We start from the raw sequence: 26,213 nt of genomic DNA on the forward strand, positions 1-26,213 counted from the left end.
CGCGATTCTATGAATGGGTGGGCACAACAGACCCAGAGCGCGCATGCGCTGCCCTCCTTTTTTTATGAATGGGGGGCGGGAAAAGATCTTAACCCGTGATTGCTGGGACTGGCTCAAGCTCCACCAGGAGCCGTCGTTCTTTTACAAAGAGGGGTGGAGGTTCCAGTGGAGGTTGTTGTTGCTTTTTTTTTTTTTTTTTTTTTTTTTAATGAATGGAGGGCGGCGGCGACTGCTGCAGCTGGGCCAGCTGCGCGGGCTGCACCCCCTCCCAGCCTGCGAGAGGAGGTAAAGGCCACCTTCACGCCACTGCGGGCCTGGGCAGGAACCGTCAGTGTCGCTGGGGGGTGGGGGGCGCTGCGGCCTCCGGATCCCGGGTTGAGAGCAGGGTGGGGGAGGACACACCTAGATCTGGGGATCTCTGCCCCCCGCAGGCAGTCAAAAGGGGGGGCGGGAGGATCCCTACTGGGGGCCTTCTCTTGCTCTAGACCAGAGACGCCAGGCGGGAGGGGTCTTGAAGCTGCGTTTACCAAAAATTAGAAAAATGTCCATCATTCATATCAAAGGGTGGGGTGAGGATTGGTGAGTGAATCTGGTTCTTTTTCCTGAGGCTGAATCTCTCGTGAGTGCTGGCCGCCCCTCCCCCCCATTTCTTGGGTGTAGACAGTGACTGGGCCCAGGCCTCTTCCGGCTCCAGTACCCCCCGGGGCGATTCTGGCAACTCAGCCAGAGGAAGCCTGGCCCTCGCCTCCCAGCATTCCCCCCGCCCCCCGCCCCAGTGCAATGTCTGCAGTGCCCAGGCGTCTGCCCGCTCTCTGCCGCCCTAGCTAGGTGTCCTCTTTCTGTCCCAGTCGGTTTCCCAGCCCTCACAGGACGCTGGCCTGAGAAGCCTCGGTCCACCGAAGGCCCACGGCCCTTTGCTGTTGTAGGCGCCTTTCCCCAATATCCCCCACCTCTCACCAGCCTCCCTCCGGGGAAGTGGGAGCGGCCGAGAACTGGCCAGGTGGATGGGTGGAGCCGGCTGCGCCGAGGATGCTGCCGGGGTGGCCTCAGGATTAAATAACAACGGGGCTCTTGAGCCGCAGAGGAAATGGAAATGGCTGGGGATCCTTTCTTTGCTGTTAATGATGGTGGCGTTGGGGGGCGAGGGTGAGGATCAGCTCAAGCCGGTGAAAAGAAAAGCCCCCGCCATTAGGCCTGACTCCAGGAAGGCGGGGAGCCCTCGCGGCAGGCCCTGCTCCTCCCTGGAACGGAGGAGCCTGTAGCCTCCGGGAAGTCCGGGGCGGGGGGTGGCTTTGATGCGTGGATAAGAGCAGAGTCTGGACCAGGGCTTGGCCCTGAGTCCCTTGTAAGGTCTGTCTTGCCGCTGTTCTGGCCTCACGGGGAGATTGTGTGGCAGTCTTTTTCTTCCTACGCCACTATAGGATTGTGCTTGGCTGTTGTCAGAGGAACCAATGAAAGGCTCCCAGCCCAGGGCTGAGGTCTGGCCTAGGGCTGGGGCTGGGACTCTCGAGACAGGCAGCCCAAGGTCACCGAGTCCTAGTCTAAAATGCCTTCTCACCATTTGGCTCACCTCTCCGTGTACTTACCCAGCTCCTGAGGGCAGAGCAGACTCTCCCCTAGGGAACCTCAGCCTTCCTTTCAGGGGCGAGACCTTTCTCTAAGACCAAGAGAACTCTTCGCCAGAACAATGGGTACAGCTGTCCAGGACTTCCTTTTAAGGGTGTTGAAGTCCAGTATCGCCCTCTCTGTTTGTCAGCTGTAGAAACTGAGGCCAAGGGTCCTGCACCGGGTATATGGAAGAGCTAGTAAATTGTAGCACTGATTTTCTAGGTCTTTGCAACCTGGCTTTACTTTGCTACCAACCCTTCTCAGCATCACAGACCTAAAAACCTGTTTCTCGCATGTCATTTAAGCATTTTAAACAATGAAAGTTGAAGCAGTAATTTTCCAGCTGGTGCTCACCCATGGCCGTTGCTGAAACAATTAGAAGGATGGGAATAAATAAATCTTAAATCTATGGCAGAAAAGGAGGATTGGAGGAGCCGCGGGGAGGGGGGTTGCTGTCCTGTTTTCTTTATTAGAGAAACTCAAGAGACAGACAGGATTACATTTCATAGTCTTTCTCAGCTTCCCTGAAAGAGAATGCGAGGAGACCCCAGCCTGTGGTGGGGAGAAGGAGGAGCTCCCAGTCTTGAGCTGGGAGGGGCCTCTAATGCTTAAGTACAGCGAGATTCAGAGCGTCTAGAAGGGCTCTGGAGGTCATATTCTGGTTGTGCTTGCAACCTAAGCTGAGGAATGGTTTGGAGCAGCAGTTATGAAAAATTCATTCATTCATTCATTCATTCACTCATTCATTGATCGATTCTGTAGTGGGGCCTGCCCTGACTCCGGAGACTCAGTGGTGAGGGACAGACAGCCCTCCCTGCCCTTGTGAAGCTCACAGTCTTTTGAAAAGACAGACAGACTGCAACATGAGGTTATAAGTGCTAGGAGGGAAATGAGCTTTCTCTGGGGTATGTTGCTTGATGGGGAGGTGGGGGATGGTGGAAGGAGCTGATTCTGATTTGGTCATCAGGGAATGTCTCTGAGAGGGCGGCTTCTAGTTGTGAGTTGAGACCTGAAGACTGAGAAGTGAATCTGAGGGAGGACTGGAGAAACCTCTCAGGCAGAGGGAGCATGGGTGGAGGCCGTGTGTGGGAAAAGCCTGGTATATTGGAGGCACTGACAGAAGGCCTCTGTGGCCACAGCTTTATGAGCAAGTTTGAAGTGAGCCTGGTGAGGAATTCAGATGTCATCCTATTAAGGATTTTAAGCAAGGTCTGCCACATTCTGATTTGTATTTTAAACCTCTCCAGCAGCCCTGGGGCCACAGTTTAGGGGGTGAGGGGACAGAACGAAAGGTGGTTGGGGAATGCAGAGCATTTGCTCCATTGCAGGGTGAAGACATCATGTTCCTTCTTTGGGATTGGGTGGCCGGTACGCCTGTGCTGGATTTGTTTTTCTACTTCATCTGACTCTGTTCATTCCAAAGCTACTCGATGTCTTCCCCAGGTATAACTTTTCTGCTAGAGGCACATCCTAACAAAGTTGCATTCCTGCCAGGGCTAATGACAATCTTTTACCCTGATTCCAATAAAAACAGCCTCACTCCCACCAGATTGTGGCCAGGGGAGTAGAGTAGGTTCAGTTTTGAGCTTTGTTCTTTTATTAATCTCCTAGCCTTGCTAGGACCTGGAAGATGAGTTAGTGGGATTGAGAAGAAGCAGGAATTCCAATTCAATGACAGTCACTTCTGGAGCACTTACTGTATGCCAGTTGTATGTGCAGCATGTTTTCATATGTAAAATTGTTTCAAAAAGCTGGGTCTTCAGCTGGGCGCGGTGGCTCACGCCTGTAATCCCAGCACTTTGGGAGGCTGAGGCAGGTGGATCACAAGGTCAGGAGTTCAAGACCAGCCTGGCCAAGATGGTGAAACCCCGTCTGTACTAAAAATACAAAAAAATTAGCCAGGTGTGGTGGCATGTGCCTGTAATCCCAGCTACTCCGGAGGCTGAGACAGAGAATTGCTTAAATCTGGAGGTGCGGAGCTTGCAGTGAGCCGGGATCGCGCCGCTGCACTTCAGCCTGGGTGACAGAGCGAGACTCCGTCTCAAAAAAAAAAAAAAAAAAGCTGGGTCTTGATTGTGTCACCCCTCTTTTGCAGACCAGAAGTGCAAGGCTCCATTTTAAAATTTTATTTATTCCACAAAAAATTGTTATTTTTTTGTGTTATTTTTGTGACATACTTCTTATGTTTCAGGCATAGTGCCAGCTGTTAACAGTTATAGTGAGAAAAGGGACAGACACAATTTTTGCCCTTATAGGGCTTATAGTCGGTGGTGATGCCACAGGGAGGGCATGGAGAGGTGAGGATGGCATGTGTTTTCTTCCTACAATCTCCATCAGAACCCCCATTCATTTCTGTGTTCAGTTGACATTTCTCAACCTTAGCAAGTATTAAGCAATGGAAGCAAAGGCCCCCCTACCCAAACAGATTATTTCCTTCCACCTGGGTAGAAATTCTGGACTGCTACCATTTATAGTCAAGTTCGGGAGATAGACATTAAACAAATAGTTGATCAAAGAATCACTTAATTACAGTTAACATCAGCAGTGCATACAAAGTACAGAGAGCAAAGGAGCTGGGCACAGCCTGAGGCCCTCAAGAAGGTTTCCCAGAGCTCAGATCTGCAGAATTCAGACTTAGCCAGGCTGAGCTCAGTGGTAGAAGGCCCAGAACCAGGAAAGAGCCTTGGGGACCCTAGTCCTTTGAGGAAGAGACGATGTGTCAGAACAAGAGGTTCGAACTCTGGCCTGGCACTACCTCCTAAGCTTTCTGGTTCAGCGTTTCAGCTATTTCAGCTTTGGGCTGGACAGCTTGAAAGACAGATGGACAGACACTGCCTACAGATTGCTAGGGTTAAATCCTGCCCTTACATGCTCCATAGTCTCAGACAAGTTATTCAAACTTTATGTGCCTCAGTTGAAAACTGATAGTAGTACTTACCACAAAGGGTTGAGCGGAGCTTGAATGGGGTATTGAATATAAGGCACTTAGAACAGTGCCCAAGCCAGGCTCGCCTGTAATCCCAGTGCTTTGGGAGGCAGGAGGGTCACCTGAGCCAAGGAGTTCAAGACCAGCCTGGGCAGCATAAGGAGACTCCCCCTCATCTCTACAGAAAGAAAAAAAAAAAGCTGGGTGTAGTGGTACACGTCCGTGGCCCCAGCTACTTAGGAGGCTAAGGTGGGAGGATAGCTTGAGCCAGGGAGGTTGGGGCTGCAGTAAGCCGTGATTGAGCTAATACATATTAGATGATTATTCAACATATGCAACTGTTTTGATGCAAAGAATTAGTTAGAATTTCAACAGAAGCTCATTTATCTGGGTGCATCAAGAACTCAGAAAAACAATCTAAAAATTTTTTTAAAGTCTGTATTAATAAAAAGTTAAAACAGTTATACTGCAGTTGTCATCAATGTTTTAACTAGAACAGTTTTTGCAGGACAAAAGCATTTTGAGGCCGGGCACGATGGCTCACGCCTGTAATCCCAACATTCTGGGAGGCTGAGGCTGGCAGATTGCCTGAGTCCCGGAGTTCAAGAACAGCCTGGGCAACATGGTGAACCCCTGTCTCTACTAAAAATACAAAAAATTAGTCAGGCATGGTGGCGCGTGCCTGTAGTCCCAGCTACTTGGGAAGTGGAGGTGGGAGAATCACCTGAGCTCGGGAAGTCTAGGCTGCAATGAGCCAAAATGGCACCATTGCACTCCAGCCTGGGTGACAAAGTGAGATCCTGTCTCAAAAAAAAAAGTGTTTTTAATTGTGTGGTTGGCTACCTTAAATAGTTGACCAAAGGGTTGATTTTAACCAAGATCAACCCTTGTTTGAAGAGTTTCAGTGGTAGCAGGTAGTGTGATATAATGCTGAATGTATATGCTGTTGGTTCTCTTGAATCTGTATATGGGGGGGACATGTTAAGCACTTGGTGACTTGGCATAATTCTTAATCTCTTCAGGCCTTGACTGTAGGAAGAGAATATACATAGCATCTACTTAGAGGGTTGCTGTAAGCACTAAATGGCATGATGCTTTTCAAGTAACTTAGCTCAGAGCCAGGTGCATAGCTATTTTTGTGGTCTTTTAGTTGTTTTGTGTAACGGAGATTTTAAAGATTTTAACTTGGCTATGATAACACAGGTCACTAGTTTCCTTTTCCCTGCCCTTCTTCCAAGACCCCTGGTTTTCATTCATGAATTTCTATGGCACAGTTCAAATTTGCATTTGTTGAAATTCACATTTAAATGCAAGCACACTGTCCATTTCAGATGTGAGAGCTAAATCCAGAACAGCCATTGTGAGCAGGGAATATGAAGAATAAAAAAAAAGACAAAAAAAACCACAACCCACCAGTGGCCAGGAGTAACCCCCTTAGTCCTTGCTTGAAAATCACAGAAATTCCCTGGTAACCCTGAACACTCAGATGTGACAGTGGTTGGCAAGCTCTGGCTCTGGGAACTCCATAAACGGACTTGGCCCAGGGTACTGCCACTTAGTTTGTTTAGAGATCTTAGGCAAGTTACTGATCACTTAGAGCCTCAATCTTATTTATGTAATGGGCATAATGATTCCAACTCCATAGGGTGGTTCAGTAAACACCTCATAAGTGTCTGTGTCCTTTATATAAAAGAACGGGACCCTCAGGAGAAGCACAGGGATAAGGAATGCCCATCTGGACGCATCTGGGTCAGCGACTTTGTGGAGGCCTGATCTTGGCTTTCACACTGCGTGGGAGGGATGGGGGCTGGGCCTGTCTTTCTGACTTGACATTTGTGCTTTGGGCCACCTTTACTACTCTGGCCTCCATTCATGCCACTTCATTTGGTCATTCATTCATTCAACCAATATTTAAGCCCGTTCTAGTTACCAGGCACCGTGCTAGACCCCAAGGACACAATAATGAATGAGTTAGAGGAATCCCTTGCTCTCAAATAGCTTAGTCTAATGAGGGGAGCATATAAAATTTAAACCTCCACTGAGCGCGGTGCCTCACTCACGCTTGTAATCCCAGCACTTTGGGAAGCCAAGGTGGGCGGATCACCTGAGGTCGGGAGTTTCAGACCAGCCTGCCCATCCCTTGAGACACGACTCATGGGATGAATCTCAGTTTGTGTAGTGATTAAGTGCACAAGTCTTGGAGTCAGCTAGGCCTGAGTTAGATTCTCACTCATCTCCTCTACCTATCTACTACCTCTGTGACTTCAGGCAAGTCACCCAATGTCACTAAGCTTCAGGTCCTTTATCTATCAAATAGTGTAAATACGGGAGCGCTCATCTCATTGGGTCTTCCACCCATTCCTTTATTTGAGAAATGTTTATGGAATGCCTGCTGGGCTCTGTTTCGGGCACTGAGAATTCAGAAGTGAACAAGACAGATAAGGCTTTGCTCTCATGGAATGTACATTCTAGTTAGGGGAGAGGGATGGTAGTTAAATCATTAAGATCATTTCAGATAGTGATACATGCTCTGGAGGTATCAGGGGGCTGTGGTCAAGCAATGAGGTGAGGGTGGTAGGGAAATCAGGCAGGTGATGCCTGAGCTGAGACTCAAGTGAAGGAACAGTGCTTTACACAGAAGGGCTAGCTGGTGCAAGGGCCTGAGGCAGAAACAAGCGTGGTGTATGTAAAGAGCAGAAGGAAGGTTGATTTTGTTGGAGCTAACTAGCCAAGGGAGAGGGCTGTTTGAGAAAGGCAGTAGAAATAGGCAGAGCCAGGTCATAGGGCCTTGAAGGCCATGGTTAATAGTTGCATTTTAAGATTGATGAAAAATCACTGAATGGTTTTCGGTAGGGGACCAATATGAGCTGATTTCCACAAAGGTTTAAAAGAGATTATATATATATAAAATGAATAACTTAGCACAGAGCCTGGCACAGAGTGATGTTCAGTATATGTTAGTTGCTGCTATTGTTATTATTATTATTATTTTATTTTTTTTGACACTGAGTCTTGCTCTGTCACCCAGGCTGGAGTGCAGTCACTATAACACCTCTGCCTCCCTGGTTCAAGCGATTCTCCCACCTCAGCCTCCTGAATGGCTGGGACTACAGGCACGTGCCACCACACACGCCCAGCTAATTTTTTGTATTTTTAGTAGAGACGGGGGTTTCACCGTGTTAGCCAGGATGGTCTCGATCTCCTGACCTTGTGATCTGCCCGCCTCGGCCTCCCAAAGTGCTGGGATTACAGGTGTGAGCCACCGTGCCTGGCCTACTGTTATTATTGTTATTATCGATGCCCTTAAAGAGCCTAAAAATCTTTATCCTCTTTAAGGATAGGAAGCCAAGGCATAGTCATTACCATCCACGTGTAAAGTCAATCAAATCAGAGAACAGGATGCAGATTTTGTTAATCGAAGGAAATGCTTTGGTCCTTTTCCCCAAGTGTGAATTTTAAAGCAGAGGGTTTTCTCTATGGTTAGCAATCATCTGGAACCAACTAAACTCCTTCAGCCCCACTTTGCCAAAATGCCTGGAATTCAGCCACTTAGGTGCCATTGCCTATGGCCCCAGCCACCATTTAGGACCCTTGGAAAGGTTCCTGATTGATTGTTCAATCCAGCTGCCTTTGCTCTGGGTCTGACGGGCCCAGATGGGGAGAGGCTCCCTGTCCTCCACTTTGAGTGCCCACCAGGTTTGCTGGGATGCCTGGCCAATCTGCCATCGCTGACTTGGAGGTTCTCCCACCAAGTTCATGTCATTAAAAGCCCAGGGGCTGTTTTGATGTTTCAGAGAGGCCCTTGAAGGAAGCTGCCCTTAATTCTCTCTGACCCAGAGAAATGGAAAGTGAGTAATATGTGAATGGGCTGGGCACAGTGGCTCACACCTGCAATCCCAGAACTTTGTGAGGCCTAGGTGGGAAGATCGCTTAAGTCCAGGGGTTCAAAACCAGCCTGGACAATATAGCAAGACCTTGTTTCTACAAAATAAATGTAAATTTAAAAATATATATGTGAATGAATGAGTGCAAGCTGTGTAATGAAACTGGGAAAAGCTTCTTGGGGTATATAGTATTTGTTTCTGGACAAAGTGCTTTACACCTGGTGAGGATTTTTCATTCCTTCATTCATCAGTATTTACTGAGCTTCTGCTAGGTGCCAGCCACTGTATAGCAGTGAGCAAAAAGGGTGCCATTCTCACCCTCATGGAGCTTCCAATTTAGTAGGACGTACATGCATCAAATAATTGCACAAATATGGTCAGGTGTGGTGGTTCACACCGCTAACCCTAGCACTTTGGGACCAGCCTGGGCAACATAGCAAGACCCCATCTCTACAAAAAATTAAAAAATTAGCCAGGTGTGGTGGTGTGCGCCTGTAGTCCCACCTACTTGGGAGGCTGAAGCAGGAGGATCCCTTGAGCCCAGGAATTCATGGCTGCAGGGAACCGTGATTGTACTACTGCACTCCAGCCTGGGTGACAGAGCAAGACCTTGTCTCTAAAAAAAAGAAAAATTAATTGCATAAATATAAGTAGAAAATGACAACAGCAGTAAGTCTTCTGCAGGAGAGGCAGTAATGTTCTAAAGGTATATAATGAAGACAGAGTTTGGAAAAGTTTCTCTAGTAAGCGACATTTCAGGTCAGAGCTAAAAGATGAGTGGTGTTAAGCGGGGTTTGGAAAGTGGAGTGAGAAATATTCCAGGCAGAAGACAGCATATGCAAAGGTCTTGAGGCTGGAGGGATCACGGTGAATCCAAGGAAATGCAAAAAGACCAGTGTGACTATGGGGCTGAAAATGAGGTGGACCCTGATCTCAGGAAGAGCTAGAAATATGGGGGGGACAGGGCCCATGCTGAGGACAGATCACAAAAGGCTTTGAAGGCTCTCTCAGGGATCTGCACTTTTATGCTTCTTAAAGACAATGGGATACTATTAAAGAACTTGAAGCTGTGGATATGTGTGTAAGTATTTGTGTTAGGGGGTGACAAGATCTAATTTGCATTTTGAAAAGCTCATTCTGGCCACCCATTGCAAGGACCACAATGGGTTCTGGTAACTGCCCATCCCCACGCTGCCCCTTCGGTTCTAGGAGACAGTGGAACCCTGTTGTTCCTGGTTCCAGGGTGCTGCACCATCCCTGTAGTTTCCCTACACTCTGCAAAGTATGTCTATTATGTTTGCAAAGAGTTTCTTTATCAAATAACCTCTCCTCAAATGACCAAATTTGTTCTGCTTGACTTTATGGAGAAATTATATAGGCTGGAAAAAAGCAGGAGGAAAGTTTAGCAGTCATTTACCCTAACTCCTTTGTTTTGCTTGTGATACACATGTATTACTGGATTTTGTTTCCTAGCAAGTTGGACAAGCTTTGTCTTTTCACTGTTTTCGCTACACTGGATAAGCTTCTTGGGGTATGTAGTGGAGTACATTTCAGATTGCTTGCATTAATATGAGTATTGAAAATTATTAAATTAGTCAGATTTCCTTCTATCTTATTTTCTTCTCTTTGTCCTGGTTTTATTTTTGTGTTTCTTTCTACTTTCCTGTCTTCTTATGGATTGGGCTTTTTTTTTTTTTTTTTTTAATCATCTCTTTTTTTCCCATTGATTGCCTAGGAAGTTACAGTCTCTCCATCTCTTCTTTTAGTGGATCCTCTAGATATTTAAAAAGTTAATCACAGGCCGGGCATGGTGGTGGCTCACACCTGTAATCCCAGCACTTTAAGAGGCCGAGGTGGGTAGATCACTTGAGGTCAGGAGTTTGAGACCAGCCTGGCCAACCTAGTGAAACCCTGTCTCTACTAAAAATACAGAAATTAGCCGGGCGTGGTGGCGGGCACCTGTAGTCCCAGCTACTCGGAAGGCTGAGACAGGAAAATCACTTGAACCTGGGAGGTGGAGGTTGCAGTGAGCCCAGATCATGCCACTGCACTTCAGCCTGGGTGACAGAGTAAGACCCTGTCTGAAAAAAAAAAAGTTAATCACAGTTTCTATCCTCCTGAAGAATACAAGGACCTGGCCAGGTGCGGTGGCTCATGCCTGTAATCTCAGCACTTTGGGAGGCCCAGAAGGGTAGATCACCTGAAGTCAGGACTTCAAGACCAGCCTGGCCAACATGCTGAACCCCCCGTCTCTACTAAAAATACAAAAATTAGCTGGGTGTGGTGGCGCGTGCCTGTAATCTCAGCTACTTGGGAAGCTGAGGCAGGAGAATGGCTTGAGCCCAGGAGGCGGAGGTTGCAGTGAGCTGAGATCGCACCACTGCACTCCAGCCTGAGTGACAGAGCGAGACTCCATCACCCCCAAGAAAAAAAAACAATAAAACCTGAATATAAGGATCTTAAATTGCATTAACTTCAATCTCTGCCCTCTCCCTTTACCTCAACACATATACACGTTTATATTCTGTAGTCCGGTGCTTTCATTCTTTTTTTTCTTCCCTTAGGCCAGATTAGACAGTTTTATTGTTTCTTTATACAGTCAAATGTTGCTCACATTGACCCACAGAACTACCAATCTCCTTTTTCACTGTTCCTTGTTAGAAGACCATATGTCTAAGATTGACTTCCTTCTGCCTGAAATTCATTCTTTAGAATTTCCTTTAGTAAGAGTCTGTTGGTAGTAAATTCTGTCAGTTTTTATTGGGTTGAAAATGGCTTTATTTCATCTTCATATTTGAATTCTTGAGTAGAATTCTTGGTCGCTAGTTGTTTGGCAGCACAATGAGGAAAATACCATTCTGCTGAATTCCAGCTTCCATTGTGCCTACTAAGAAGTATGTAGTGAGTCTGACTGTATCTTTTTAAAAATTGATCTGGGCTGGGCACGGTGGCTCACGCCTGTCATCCCAGCACTTTGCGAGGCTGAGGTAGGAGGATTGCTCGGGTCCAGGAGTTTGAGACCAGCCTGGACGACCTGGCGAAACCCCATCTCTACAAAAAATACCAAAATTAGGCCGGGCGCGGTGGCTCACGCCTGTAATCCCAGCACTTTGGGAGGCCGAGGCAGGCAGATCACGAGGTCAGGAGATCGAGACAATCCTGGCTAACACAGTGAAACCCCGTCTCTACTAAAAATACAAAAAAATTAGCCGGGCGGGGTGCGGCGCCTGTAGTCCCAGCTACTCGGGAGGCTGAGGCAGGAGAATGGCGTGAATCCGGGAGGCGGAGCTTGCAGTGAGCCGAGCGCCACTGCAGTCCAGCCTGGGCGACAGAGCAAGACTCCGTCTCAAAAAAAAAAAAAAAAAAAAAAATTAGCCGGGTGTGGAGGCTCTTGCCTGTAGTCTCAGCTGCTCAGGAGGCTGAGGCAGAAAGGATCGCTTGAGCCCAGGAGGCAGAGGTTGCGGTAAGCTGAGATCACGCCACTACGCTCTAACCTGGTTGACAGAGTGAGACTCCATCTCAAAAAAATAAAATAAAAATAAAAATTCATCTGGGCTAAGCACAGTGGCACACGGCTGTGATCCTAGCACTTTGGGAGGCCAAGGCAGGATTGCTTGAGCCTAGGGGTTCTAGACCAGCCTGGGCAGCATAGCAAGACCCTGTTTCTACAAAAAATAAAAATTGGCCGGGCGCAGTGGCTCACGCCTGTAATCCCAGCACTTTGGGAGGCCGAGGCGGGCGGATCACGAGGTCAGGAGATCGAGACCATCCTGGCTAACACGGTGAAACCCCGTCTCTACTAAAAATACAAAAAAAAAAATAGCCGGGCGCGGTGGCAGTCACATGTAGCCCTAGTTACTTGGGAGGCTGAGGCAGGAGAATGGCTGAACCCGGGAGGCAGAGCTTGCAGTGAGCCGAGATCGCGCCACTGCACTCCAGCCTGGGCGACAGAGCAAGACTCCATTTCAAAAAAAATAATAAAAATAAATTTAAAAAATAAAAAATGAATAAGTAAATAAATAAAATAAAAATCAACTGGGCATAGTGGGATGCATCTGTGGTCCCAACTACTCAAGCGGCTGAGGTGGGCCAGGCACGGTGGCTCACGCCTGTGATCCCAGAACATTGGCAGGCTGAGGTGGGCAGATCACCTGAGGTCAGGAGTTCGAGACCAGCCTGGCCAACATGGTGAAACCCCATCTCTACTAAAAATATAAAAATTAGCTGGGCGTGGTGGTGGGTGCCTGTAATCCCAGCTACTCAGGAGGCTGAGGCAGGAGAATCACTTGAACCCAGGAGGCAGAGGTTCCGGTGAGCTGAGATCATGCCAGTGCACTCCAGCCTGGGCAATAGAACCAGACTCTGTCCAAAAAAAAAAGAAAAGAGGTTGAGGTGGGAGGATTCCTAGAGCCCAGGAGTTTGAGGCTGCAGTGAACTGTGATCCTATCACTGCAGTCCAGCCTGAGAGACAAAGCAAGATCTTTTTTTTTTTTTTTGTATTTTTAGTAGAGACGGGGTTTCACTGTGTTGGCCAGGATGGTCTCGATCTCCTGACCTCGTGATCCGCCTGCCTCGGCCTCCCAAAGTGCTGGGATTACAGGCGTGAGCCACCACGCCCGGCCAAAGCAAGATCTTATCTAAAAAAAAAAAAAAACAAAGAAAACAAAAGTGATGTGTATTTGTCCCAGGCCCTCTGCTGTTTCACTGTAATATATCTAGACGTGAATTTTTTTTTCTTTATCCTGGACCCCTGGAATTTCTGGACCCAGAGCTTGGTGTTTTACAACAATTTGTAAAAATTCTCAAGACTATAACTAGTGTGAACCTAGGGCACAAAATTTAAGGATGTGCTCATTATGGAGCTTGTGTAAATATAAGGCTGGCCCTGAGAGTGAGTGTCTACATTAAATTTTGTAGTCTACACATATCACGTACCTCACTCTAGTCTCTGTCCTGTTCTATATAAATACTTCCTCTTCCTCATTCTTTTCTTTATTAAATACAAATACGTATTGGAACTCTCGTTTTATCTTCCAATGTCACATATGTTGCTCTTTGTATTTTTTTAATCTCTTTGTATCTGTGGGTCACATTCTAGATTTCTGCAGATCCATCTTCCAGTAAATGAATTCTGCCTTTAACAGTGTTTAGGCTGGGCCTGGTGGCTCACCCTGTAATCCTAGCACTTTGGGAAGCTGAGGCAGGAGGATTGCTTGAGCTCGGGAGTTCAAGACCAGCTTGAGCAACATAGCGAGACCCCCGTCTCTACAAAAAAATTAAAAAATTAACTGGTCATGGTGGCAAGCACTTGTGGTTCCAGCTACTCAGGAGGCTGAGATGGGAGGATTGCTTGAGCCTGGGAGGTAAGGCTGCAGCAAGCCATGGTCACACCACTGCACTCCAGCCTGGGCAACAACAGAGTAAGACCTTGTTTCAAAAAAACAAAAACAAAAAGTGTTGTTAGTCTGCTATTTAAACCACACTAGGTTTTTTTGTTTTGTTTTGTTTTTTCCAAATTGGCTTAGTTGTTTTACAGCCTTTCGCTCCTGGCTCATGTATTTAAGCCTCACATTTACTTCTTGAAATATAGTAAATATAACTATTTATATTCTGTGCTTGATCATTTCTATATCTCATATTTTTGTGGGTCTGATGATGCTGTCTATTGTTTTTTGTTGGTTCTCGCTCATGGTGCCTTATTTCCTGTGTGTTTTGTGATTTTAACTTTAAGCTCAAGTTTCTTGAAACTTTGTGGGCATTTCTTTGAGGTATGGGTTGAAATCGGTGATCTTGGCTCACCGCAACCTCCACCTTCCGGGTTCAAGAGATTCGTGTGCCTCAGCCTCCTGACTAGCTGCGATTACAGGGGTGTGCCACCATGCCTGACTAATTTTTTTTTTTTTTTTTTGAGACAGATTCTTGCTCTGTCACCCAGGCTAGAGTGCAATGGCATAATTTCAGCTCACTGCAACCTCCGCTTCCCAAGTTCAAGCGATTCTCCTGCCTCAGCCTCCCAAGTAGCTGGGATTATAGGCATGTGCCATCACGCCCAGCTAATTTTTGTATTTTTAGTAAAGACGGGGTTTCACCATGTTGTCCAGGCTGTCTCAAACTCCTGACCTCATGATCCACCTGCCTCGGCCTCCCAAAGTGCTGGGATTACAGGCATGACCCATTGTAATTTTTGTATTTTTTAGTAGAGACAGGGTTTCACCATGTTGGCCAGGCTGGTCTCGAACTCCTGACCTCAAGTGATCCACCCACCTTGGCCTATATTTACTTTTAACAGCTATATTTACTGGGGTTTATTCCTATTAGGAACTCCTACTAGCCACAGTGGCTCACACCTATAATCCCAGCACTTTGGGAAGCCTGAGGCAGGAGGATTGCTTGAGCCCAGTACTTCATGACCAGCCTGGGCAGCAGAGCTCCTTGTTCAAGGAACTTTATCTCCTGTCCCCCTCACCTCCTATGTTAATCAAAATGGAAGCTTCAAGTCATCAAGTTGTAGCAGACATCCTCAATCTAAAGCTGTCTTGTGCACTCACTTATGCTTCAGAATTCCCTTTTTCATTTCTTTTGTTGGTCTCTGAATATTCCTTACTTTTCTGCCAGTTCAGCAATGCATTTTTGAAGGAAAAAAAAAGAGATTTCATTCAATGTTTGTCTGTGTGTGTTTTTTTTTAATCAGAAGGCCATCTGATAGTATGGCTACCATACTCTCAGAAACTGAACAAATTCCTTTACATTTTTGCAGAGAGAAAGAGGAGTAGAATGATGTAGTATAAGAGTTTTGAGGCTGGGCATGGTGGCTCATGCCTGTAATCCCAGCACTTTCGGAGGCCAAGGCAGGCAGATCACCTGAGGTCAGGAGTTCAAGACCAGCCTGCCAACAGGGAGAAACCCTGTCTTTACTAAAAATACAAAAATTAGCTGGGCGTGGTGGCACGCGCCTGTAATCCCAGTTACTTGGGAGGCTGAGGCAGGAGAATCGCTTGAACCTGGGAGGCAGAGGTTGCAGTGAGCTGAGATCATGTCTCTGTACTTCAGCCTGGATGACAGAGTGAGACTTCGTCTCAAAAAAAAAAAAAAAATTTTAGGCTAGACCATACTGGGTTCAAATCCACATTTAATACTAGGGCTGCCATAACAAAGTACCACAGGCGGGGTGGCTTAAACAACAGAAATGTATTTTCTCTCAATTCTGGAGGCAAGAAGTCTGAGATGAAGGTGTTGACAGGATTGATGTCTTTTGAGACTGCACTTCTTGGCTTGGGGATGGCTGTCTTCTCCCTGTGTCTTCACATGGACTCCCCTTGCTCTGTGTCCTAATTTTCTCTTGTTACTGTTAGGACACTAGTCATATTGGGCTCACCCTGGTGACCTCATTTTAACATAGTTACTTCTTTAAAGATCTATCTCCAAATATGGTCCTATTCTGAGTTGGTGGAGGCTAGAACTTCAACATATTAATTGGGTGGAATGCAGTTCAGCTCATAACAGGAGACAAGAAGCAGAAACTGAGAGGGAAGTGGGGAGGATGACAAAAAGGGGTATCCCGCAGTGGCTCACGCCTGTAATCCCAGCACTTTGGGAGGCTGAGGTGGGCAGATCATGAGGTCAGGAGTTCAAGACCAGCCTGGCCAACATAGTGAAACCCCGTCTTTACTGAAAATACAAAGAATTAGCTGGGTGTGGTGGCGGGTGCCTGTAATCCCAGCTGCTCGGGAGGCTGAGGCAGGAGAATTGCTTGAACTAGGGAGGCAGAGGTTGCAGTGAGCCGAGATTGCACCATTGCCCTCCAGCCTGGGCGACAGTGCGAGAATCTGTCTCAAAAAAAAAAAAAAAAAAAAAAGTGGGAGTCCCTCAGAGAAACTGAAGGAGGAGAAAGGTGCTAGGAGAGGGATATCAAGTGTTCAGTGTTGTAGAGAGGTTGTGAGGGGTAAGAATGGAGGAAAGAGGGGCTTAGCAATGGGCACTCCCTGAGGATTACCTACGAGGAAGCCCTCCCAGCAGAGGCAGAGGCCAGGCCAGCGTGGTGAGGAGCACAGGGGAGGCCGAAGTCGAAGTAGGAGATACTCTGTAGAGGTTCACTGAGTGAATACAATGCACTTCTTTTCCTCACTCCTCTAATATTCCATGGCTCTGGGACTTGGTTTCTCCTTAGAAACTCTGAGGTGAAGGCTGCATTCTAGGACCCTGACCCTGAACTTACTATTCATCATATGCAACTGGGTCTTGAGGATGAGCCAGGAAGAATAGAATATCTTTTCTCCTGGGAAGCCAGAGAGAGAGAGAGAGGGAAAAGAAGGGGGAGGAGGAGGAGGAGGAGGAGGAGGGAGGCAAAGAAGAAACAACTGAGAGAAAAACAAACCAAACCACATTGTCACTAATCTGCCACAGCCCTAAAGAAAAGCATGGCGTGACACAGGAAGTTAGAGAGGCCTTGGGGGCCATTTTGCAATTTTCCTGTCTGCCCTCTAGAAAGAAAGAGGTTGTTCATTCAGTCATTTATTAAAAAAAAAAAATTCTAATTAAGCACCTACTCTAAGTTGTATGCTAGGCTAGGCCAGAGGGAAACATCAGTGAGGCAAATATCAAATATTTATTGACTGCTTTTGTAACACCATGTCCTGTGCTAAGCACTTGGTGTACATCCTGCTCTCAAGGACAGTCTAAGACGGGGGCTGTTGGTGTGGCTTTTATACCAATGGGGAAATGGGCTAACTGAAGCTTAGGATGGTTCAGAAACTCACTGCAGGTCACAGAGTGATCAGTAAGCCAGTTGGACACAGCCCAGGGGCACCTTTTCCAGCTGTGTTTTCACCCAGGCCCCTAAGACTTCTCCCAGGGCACAGTCAGTCACTGCTTGGAGTTGTGGATGAGTCAGGATGAGCTGGGGATAAGCAGTCCCAGTTCCTGCCTGCCCATCCTGTCCTTGGCCTGAGAAAGGACAGGCACTGAGGACGGATGTGGGCCGGGACAATAGTGCCGCGTCACTGCTGATGACAGGCCTGTGTTCACCTCTTCCCAGCCACCGCCTGAAGTCCATTTCAGCTACTGTCCTTGCTGTCACACACACCCATCCCAGCACCACTGAAAACACCTGGGATTGTGTCTCAAGAACCAAAAACGCGTTTCGTTCCTTCTCTGGGGTTTCCTCAAGGGTACTTGAGAGTGCAACCGGTTTCTGAAATTCGATTCCCAAATGCCCAGGATTTCTCCTGTGGTTCCAGAGAAAGGGAGATATGTGGCTTCTGTGAACACCTATTGAGTGGGATCATGAGGAAGCATCCCATGACCTTTCTTCTATTTTGAGATGAGGACGTAGGTGGCTGTGCTGCTGACCAGTGAGTGAGTCAGTGGGCCCAGGGACTGAACACTGTGTATAGGTGGAGAACTCGGGAGGTAGAACCACATTTAAAGAAATGCTTCTGGTCATTCTGGTCTAATTTGGCAATCAAATAATTTTAAAACTGAAGGAGTCCACAGAAATTTGTATACAAGAATGTTTATCGTAATGTTTTAGTAGTAACAACCTAAGTGTCCACCTGTAGGGGATGGAGGAAATCAACAATGGCTGATCTCTACAAAGGAAAGCTATGTTGTCATTAAGCAGTGTGTGGTGGATCTATTAGGTGTGGATACAAAAAGGTGTTCAAGACTGTTAAGAGAACAAAGCAAGACACAGAACAGTGCATATGTGTATATGCAGAAGTGTGTATATGCTTCTGTGTAGCCATGGGTGATTTCTGGAAATGCACATGAGAAACTGCTAACTTGAATTGACTTACTTCCAGAGTAGGAATGGGGGTTTGGGTGGGGAGTGAGACATTTACTCTTCACTTTACACTCTTCTGTACTTTTACATTTTTTAAAGTAATGAGTATCTATTGCTTTTATAATACAATATAATAATAAAGTAGAAGAAAGAAAGGCTTAAGAAGGCTCGCAAACCAAAGGTACCAAAACAATTCAGCATAGCATCCAGGAGTGCTGGGGGCAGGAGGAATGATGAAGTGGGGTCCGAGATGAACTTGCATGTTGGAAACTGTCCCTAGCCAGTGCTTGCAGAGCTATACTTTGAACAATCAAGAGTGGTCACAGAGGCAGGGACTGGCAGGAAATCACTATTTGCAAGGCTGATCAGTGACAGAAAGAATAAAACAAAGTCAAGGCCAAAGTTCAGCTCCAAAAACAGGGACTGAATTGTCTATTATAATAATAGCCAAGGCCAGGTGCCGTGGCTCATGCCTGTAATCCCAGCACTTTGGGAGGCTGAGGTGGATGGATCACCTGAGGTCAGGAGTTTAAAGTTGGGGAGATCTGCTGGAAGTGTGAGAATCTCCAGGTGTGTGATCTTGGCTCACTGCAACCTCTGACTCCCGGGTTCAAGTGATACTCCTGACTCGGCCTCCCAAGTAGCTGGGACTACAGGTGTGCGCCACCACGCCCAGCTAATTTTTGTATTTTTAGTAGATATGGGGTTTCACCGTGTTGGCCAGGATGGTCTCGATCTCCTGACCTCGTGATATGCCCACCTCAGCCTCCCAAAGTGCTGGGATTATAGGCGTGAGCCACCACGCCTGGCTGATGAATTCAATTTTCATTCCAAACCCCCTTTCTTCCCAAGATGGTAAAGACTAGAACAAGAATTCATAAGAACTCTTTCTATGCTCCTAATGTCAAAGTGACATTTTTCCCCCTAAAGCAATCCTATTCTCTACCCTAAAGTCTGGAGCATGCACCAACTGGTAAGGGCATTTGTCAAACATTTTATCATAGATTGTATCTTCTAATAAAAAATACTATTGTGACCATTCATCTATTTATTTGTTCTATAAATATTTATTGAGTGGCACTATGGCTGTGAATTTTCAGCTGTCGTGCTCACAATTGAGTGGATGACACAGACAAGTTAACAGGTGGTAATGATATGACAAATGAGCATATGAAGAGGATAAGCACCAGGTGTTGTGTGATCTCCTAGGAGGCATATCCACCTAGCCTTGGAAGGAGAGGTGGCAGGAAGGGAAGTTTCCCAGATAAGAATAATGAAGTGTTAGCTACACCGGTATAAGGGTGAGGATGGGGATATGTGTTCAATTGCGGGGGGAAAAAAAACCCTTCTAGTTTAAAGACCTGGACACTGGATAGGCCTAGGCTTATCGAGGAACAGAGGTGGTGGTGTCAAGGAACAATTTATAATTTAGAGGCTGGGAATGGTAGGGGAGAGTGGGAAATAAAGAGTGGTTGATTAATGGAGACAAGTATATACTTGGAAGAAGTAAGACTTGGTGTTCAATAGATCAATAGGATGACTATAGCTAACATCAACCAATTGTACATTTCAAAATAGCTAGAAGAAAATAATCCAATGTTCTAAGCAAAAAGAAAATATCAGTATTTAAGATGATGGATATCCCAATTACCCTGACCTGATTATATGAATACATGAAATTATCACATGTACCCTGAAAATATGTACATTTATTAATGTAGCAACAACAAAAAAAGAAGCTAAAAAAATCTAGAATTTTATACCTAGCAAAACTATCAATCAGAATATGAAAACAGGGAGGGCGCAGTGGCTCACGTCTGTAATCTCAGCACTTTGGGAGGCCAAGACGGGCAGATCACCTGAGGTCAGGAGTTTGAGACCAGCCTAGCCAACATGGTGAAACCCCCGTCTCCACTAAAAATACAAAAATTAGCCAGGTGTGGTGATGCGTCCCTATAATCCCAGCTACTCGGAAGGCTGAGGCAGGAGAATTGCTTGAACCCTGGGGGCTGGAGGTTGCAGTGAGCCGATATTTACTTCTGTGTATCTCTTTCCAGGAAGCTAGTAGAAGATTTGTACCAACAAAACCAAGGAGTAAACAACTTGAGAATAACTGCGTGAGCTCAGGTAGGCAGGGGCTGGATCAAAAGTGTTGTATAGGCATAGTAAGGAGTTTGAACTCCATTAAATGCCAAAATTACTTAAAGTCATGATAGAATGATATTCTAGGCCAGGCGTGGTGGCTCACACCTGTAATCCCAGCACTTTGGGAGGCTGAGGTGGGCAGATCACCTGAGGTCAGCAGGTCGAGACTAGCCTGGCCAACATGGAGAAACCCCATCTCTACTAAAAATACAAAATTAGCCAGGCGTGGTGACGCATGCCTGTAATCCCAACTATTTGGGAGGCTGAGGCAGGAGAATTGCTTGAACCCAGGAGGCAGAGGTTGCAGTAAGCTGAGATCGCGTCACTGCACTCTAGCCTGGGCAACAAGAGTGAAACTCAGTCTCAAAAAAAAAAAAAAATGATATTCTAAAATTGTGATTTGTTTCCTAGGACCCCTTTTGAGCAACATTGTGATTGGCTTCAACCAGAAACAATAGTTTTAATCTCGTTTTCATATTTTGCATTCCTTTAAAATGCTTCTGCTGCTTTTTTAAAAGTCTAGAAGCCACTGTACTAGAAAGATCTTAAAATGTGTATAACACTAGTTACACAGCCTTCTGCAATTTGGCAGGGCCCCCAGAAAATCCTGGGATCAAGAGGTTATAGGAAGTTTAAGGTCTATGTAAGTGGTCATAGGTTTATGGAAGTTCCTGGAGCAATACACTGGGGAAGGCGTATGATAGGGAGGTGAAATTCTTACTGAATTTCAGCAAGACTCTATTGGTCATTCTTCCTTCAGGAGCAAAAGTGATCCCTATAACATTTCTACTAGAACAGCTCTGCTTACCACTTAATTGCTAAAGCTGCTTTTGACTTTCCAGACCGCCAGCAAATACATTTTAGAAATGCAAAATGAGGTGGGGGAAAGACAATATGGCTAACGTTCTTCTTCTGCTAAACGCTGCCACAGCTGGAATAAGGCAATATCTGTATAAATGTGTGTGTGTGTGTGTGTCTGTGTGTGTGTGTGTGTGTGTGTCTGTGTGTGTGTTCAGTGGGCTCAGAAGAAATTTATGGATATGTTATCTTCTAGCAAATCAGGGTTGAAGCCAGAGCAGGGATCCAGGTGTTCCTTAAATCTGAAGCCAAAGAAACTTTTTATTTATGGTTTCAGCAGACAGACATTTTCTTTCCAAAATCTGCATTGTAATCTGTATCTACAAGGATAAAAGATCCGCACACAAACCAAGCCCTGTGTTATGATGTTTACTGGTTTTGCTGCCCAAAAAGAGGGCATTCTCCAGTTCCCCATCAGCTGGGAGAAATCCTTCCCCCACCCTCTCTTGAACAAGTGCTTTCCCTCCCCACTAAGCAAGTGAATTTTAAATACTACTCTAAAGTTGTTGGCTGGTGACCCGGAAAATTCCTTTTGCTTTGTTATGCTGTTAATGGTCCATCAGTTTAAACCTCATATCCCCAGAAAGTTTCCTTCTCTTAACTAGATTGGAGAAGGAGGATGAAGTTAAAAAAAAAAAAAAAAGAATTGCTGTTTCAAAGGGCTTGGGGAAGATTCAAAGATGGTGTTGGGAAAATTGGATATCCATATGCAGAAAAATGAATGAAAAATGAAACTAGACCTCTGTCTTTCACCATACACAAAAATAGATTCAAACTGGATTAAAAACTTAAATGTAAGACCTGAAATTATGAAACTACTAGAAGAAAACGGAAAATGCTTCAGATCTGGGCAAAGATTTTATGGGTAAGACCTCAAAAGCACAGGCAACAAAAGCAAAAAGAGGCAAATGGGATCATATCAAACTAAAAAGGTTCTGCACAGCAAGGGAAGCAGTCATGAGTAAAGAGGTAATCTGCAGAATGAGAGAAAATATCTGCAAACTATTCATCTGACAAAGGGTTAGTATCTAGAATATACGAAGTACTTAATAACAAACCAAATAATCAGATTAAAAATGGGCTCATGATCTGAATACACATTTCTCAAAAGAAGACAGACAAATGGCTCATGCCTATAATAATCCCAGTACTTTGGGAGACCGAGGCAGGTGGACCACCTCAGGTCAGGAGTTCAAGACCAGCCTGGCCAACATGGCGAAACCCCGTCTCCACTAAAAATACAAAAATTAGCCAGGTGTGGTGGTGTGCACCTGTAATCCCAGTTACTTGTGAGGCTGAGACAGAGAATCACTTGAACCCAGGAGGCAGTGGCGCCAAGATTGCGCCACTGCACTCCAGCCTGTGCGACAAAGCAAGACTCCGTGTCAAAAAAAAAAAAAAAAAAGGCCGGGCGCGGTGGCTCACACCTGTAATCTCAGCACTTTGGGAGGCCAAGGCAGGTGGATCACAAGGTCAGGAGATCAAGACCATCCTGGCCAACATGGTGAAAGCCCGTCTCTACTAAAAAATACAAAAAATTAGCCAGGCGTGCATGGTGGCATGCACCTATAGTCCCAGGTACTCGGGAGGCTGAGGTAGGAGAATTGCCTGAACCCAGGAGTTGGTGGCTGCAGTGAGCTGAGATCATGCCACTGTAGTCTAGCCTGGCCATAGAGTGAGACTCTGTCTCAAGAAAAAAATAATAATAATAAAGAAAAAATGCTCAACATCACTAATCATCAGGGAAATGCAAATTAAAACCACAGTGAAAGCTGGGCTTGGTGGCTCATGCCCGTAATTCCAGAACTTTGGGAAGCTGAGGTGAGTGGATCACCTGGGGTCAGGGTTCAAGACCAGCCTGGCCAAGTGGCGAAAATCTTTCTCTATTAAAAATGCTAAAAATACAAAAATTACCAGGTATGGTGGCAGTCACCTGTAATCCCAGCTACTTGGGAGGTTGAGGCAAGGAGAATTGCTTGAATCTGGGAGGCGGAGATTGCAGTGGGCTAAGATCTTGCCACTGCACTCTATCCTGGGTGACAGAGCGAGACTCCGTCTCAAAAAAATAAAACCACAATGAAGTATCTTCTCTTCCAGTTCAAGTGACTGTTATCAAAAAGACAAAAAACAACAAATGCTAGCAAGGCTGAGTAGAAAAGGGAATTCTTATAAACAGCTGGCAGGAATGTAAACTGGTATAGCCATCATAGAGAATGATATGGAGGTTCCTTAAAAAACTACAAATAGAATTACCATGTGACCCAGCAATCTCACTGGAGTATTAATCCAAAGGAAAGGAAATCAGTACGTCAAAAAGGCATCTGTACTCCTATGTTAATTGCAGCATTATTCATAAGAGCTAAGATACAGAATCAGGCCAGGCATGGTGGCTCATGCCTGTAATCCCAGCACTTTGAGATGCCGAGGCAGGCGGATCACAAGGTCAGGAGATGGAGACCATCCTGGCTAACACGGTGAAACCCCGTCTTTACTGAAAATACAAAAAATTAGCCGGGCGCGGTGGCGGGCGCCTGTAGTCCCAGCTACTCAGGAGGCTGAGGCAGGAGAATGGCGTGAACCTGGGAGGCGGAGCTTGCAGTGAGCCCAGATGGTGCCACTGCACTCCAGCCTGGGCGCAAGAGTGAGACTCCATCTCAAAAAAAAAAAAAAAAAAAAAGATATGGAATCAACCTAAGTGTCCATCAAGGAATGAATGGATAAACAAAATGTGCTATAAATAAACAATGGAATACTATTCAGCCATAAAAAAAGAATGAAATCGTGTCATTTGTGGCAACATGGATAAGCTTGGAGGACATTAAGTGAAATAAGCCAGGCACAGAAATATCAATACCACATGTTCTCATTCATATGTGGGAGGTAAAAAAGTTGACTTCATACAAGCATTGAGTAGAAGAGTGGTTCTTAGAAGCTGGGAAGGGTAATGGGTAAAGGGAATAGAGAGAGGTTGGTTAATGGATAAAAAAATTACAGCTAGGCCGGGTGTGGTGGCTCATGCCTATAATTCCAGTACTTTGTGAGGGTGAGGTGGGTGGATCACTTGAGGTCAGGAGTTCAAGACCAACCTGACCAAAATGGTGAAACTCCTTCTCTACTAAAAACACAAAAATTAGCTGGGCACTGTGATGGGCGCCTGTAATCCCACCTACTCGGGAGGCTGAGGCAGGAGAATCGCTTGAACCTGGCAGGTGGAGGTTGCAGCGAGCTGAGATTATGCCACTGCACTCCAACCTGGGTGACAGAGTGAGACTCTGTCTCAAAAAAAAAAAAAAAAAAAAAAAAAATTACAGCTAGACGGGAGGAATAAGTCCTAGTGTTCTATAGCACTGTAGGGTGATAACAGTTAACAATTACTTATTATATATTTTCAAATAGCCAGAAGAGACAACTTTGAATGTTCCCAATACAAAGAAATGATAAATGTTTGAGGTGATGACTATGCTAATTACCCTGATTTGATTACACATTGTTTACATGTATCAATATATCACACTGTATCTATAAATATGTATAATTATGTCAATTAAAAATAAAATTAAAAAATGCAGTGAAGGAAATGGTTCTGTAACTACTGATGCAGAAATATTTAAATTAAGCAAAATAGATTGTAAATTAAATTTATTACAAAGCACAAAATAACTTTCAAACTCTTTGATTTGCCAAGTTTTGATAAGACTAGAAAGAACTTGGAATTCTGAATTGCAGTCTCAATAAGACAACTCTATTTTGTCATAGAAAAAGTAATTGAAAGAAGAATAGATAAAGAATAACAGCTTAGCTTTTTAACAGCTTAGTTCTTTCATCTTTGTTTGAATACAAAGGCCAAGGAAAATAGTCTACATGTTATTTTCAGGAAAATTTTCTGTATAATTATTGTTATTGAAGCATTAATTTTCTATTTTATGGTCAGGTTGCATGCCTTGGAAAGGATGTAGTATATGATGAAATTGCCCAAATCATTTGAATGATAATAAAAGTTAAAAAAATAAAGGTGACTAGGCTCCAGAAGAATGGAAGGAAAGAATTTCATCTATTTCAGTCTGTACAGCGGCTAGCACTAGGGCATATGTAAGTAGGTAAAAAGGGCCTTATTAAATGATTTTAGATGAAGGCGATAATTTTTTTTTTTTTTTTGAGACAGACACTCGCTCTGTCACCCAGGCTGGAGTGCAGTGGCATGATCTGGGCTCACTGCAAGCTCCGCCTCCCAGGTTCACGCCATTCTCCTGCCTCAGCCTCCAGAGTAGCTGGGACTACAGCTGCCCGCCACCACGCCCGGCTAATTTTTTGCATTTTTAGTAGAGATGGGGTTTCACTGTGTTAGCCAGGGTGGTCTCGATCTCCTGACCTTGTGATCCACCCGCCTCAGCCTCCCAAAGTGCTGGGATTACAGGCGTGAGCCACTGCGCCTGGCCTGAAGGTGATAATTTTTTAATGAAGTAATTGATCAACCACGTAGGATTTTGGTGGACACAGGTCTTCTGGAGCACCTATCATTCTGGAGGCCAAGATTCAGATTTCAATTTGAGATGTGTAAACTAGTAGGTATGTCAGTGTTGATGAGCCACTTAACTCAGTCACCTTCCTTATTCTTATTTGTAAGGTACAGTTTACCACCTTCTTGTTGTTAGTTATATACCACTTACCGCGTGTGCCAGGTTCAGAGCTAAGGGCTTTTCCTGTATTAGCTAATTTAATTCTCACCAACACCTCTGTAAGGTAAGTACTATTATTATAATATATTACATATTATACATTATATAATCCTATTATATAATAATTATGTCATAGTATTATATAATTATATATTAATATTAATATATTAGTTATATATTTTATATTATTTATATAATTATATAATTTATATAATTATATATTATATTTATATTAATTATATATTAATATATAATTAATATAATATGTATAATATATAATTAATATTAATATAATATACAATATATAATTATATATTATATTTATATTAATTGCA

At 45.1% G+C, this 26,213-nt stretch overlaps 1 long non-coding RNA gene across 2 annotated transcripts in view; it reads left to right on the forward strand.

Annotated features, from left to right (window-relative positions):
• The first annotated feature begins 29 nt into the window (after nt 1-29).
• The window catches only part of LOC134761435 (uncharacterized), a 383,675-nt gene continuing 357,491 nt past the window's right edge, over nt 30-26,213 (forward strand). For both annotated transcript variants that reach the window (XR_010140042.1, XR_010140041.1), the window contains exons 1-2: nt 30-285; nt 20,257-20,326. This is a non-coding gene — a long non-coding RNA (uncharacterized LOC134761435). The remainder of the gene's footprint in view (nt 286-20,256; nt 20,327-26,213) is intronic.

This window comes from Pongo abelii, chromosome 4 (assembly GCF_028885655.2).
Source record: "Pongo abelii isolate AG06213 chromosome 4, NHGRI_mPonAbe1-v2.0_pri, whole genome shotgun sequence".
Classification (NCBI taxonomy): domain Eukaryota; kingdom Metazoa; phylum Chordata; class Mammalia; order Primates; family Hominidae; genus Pongo; species Pongo abelii.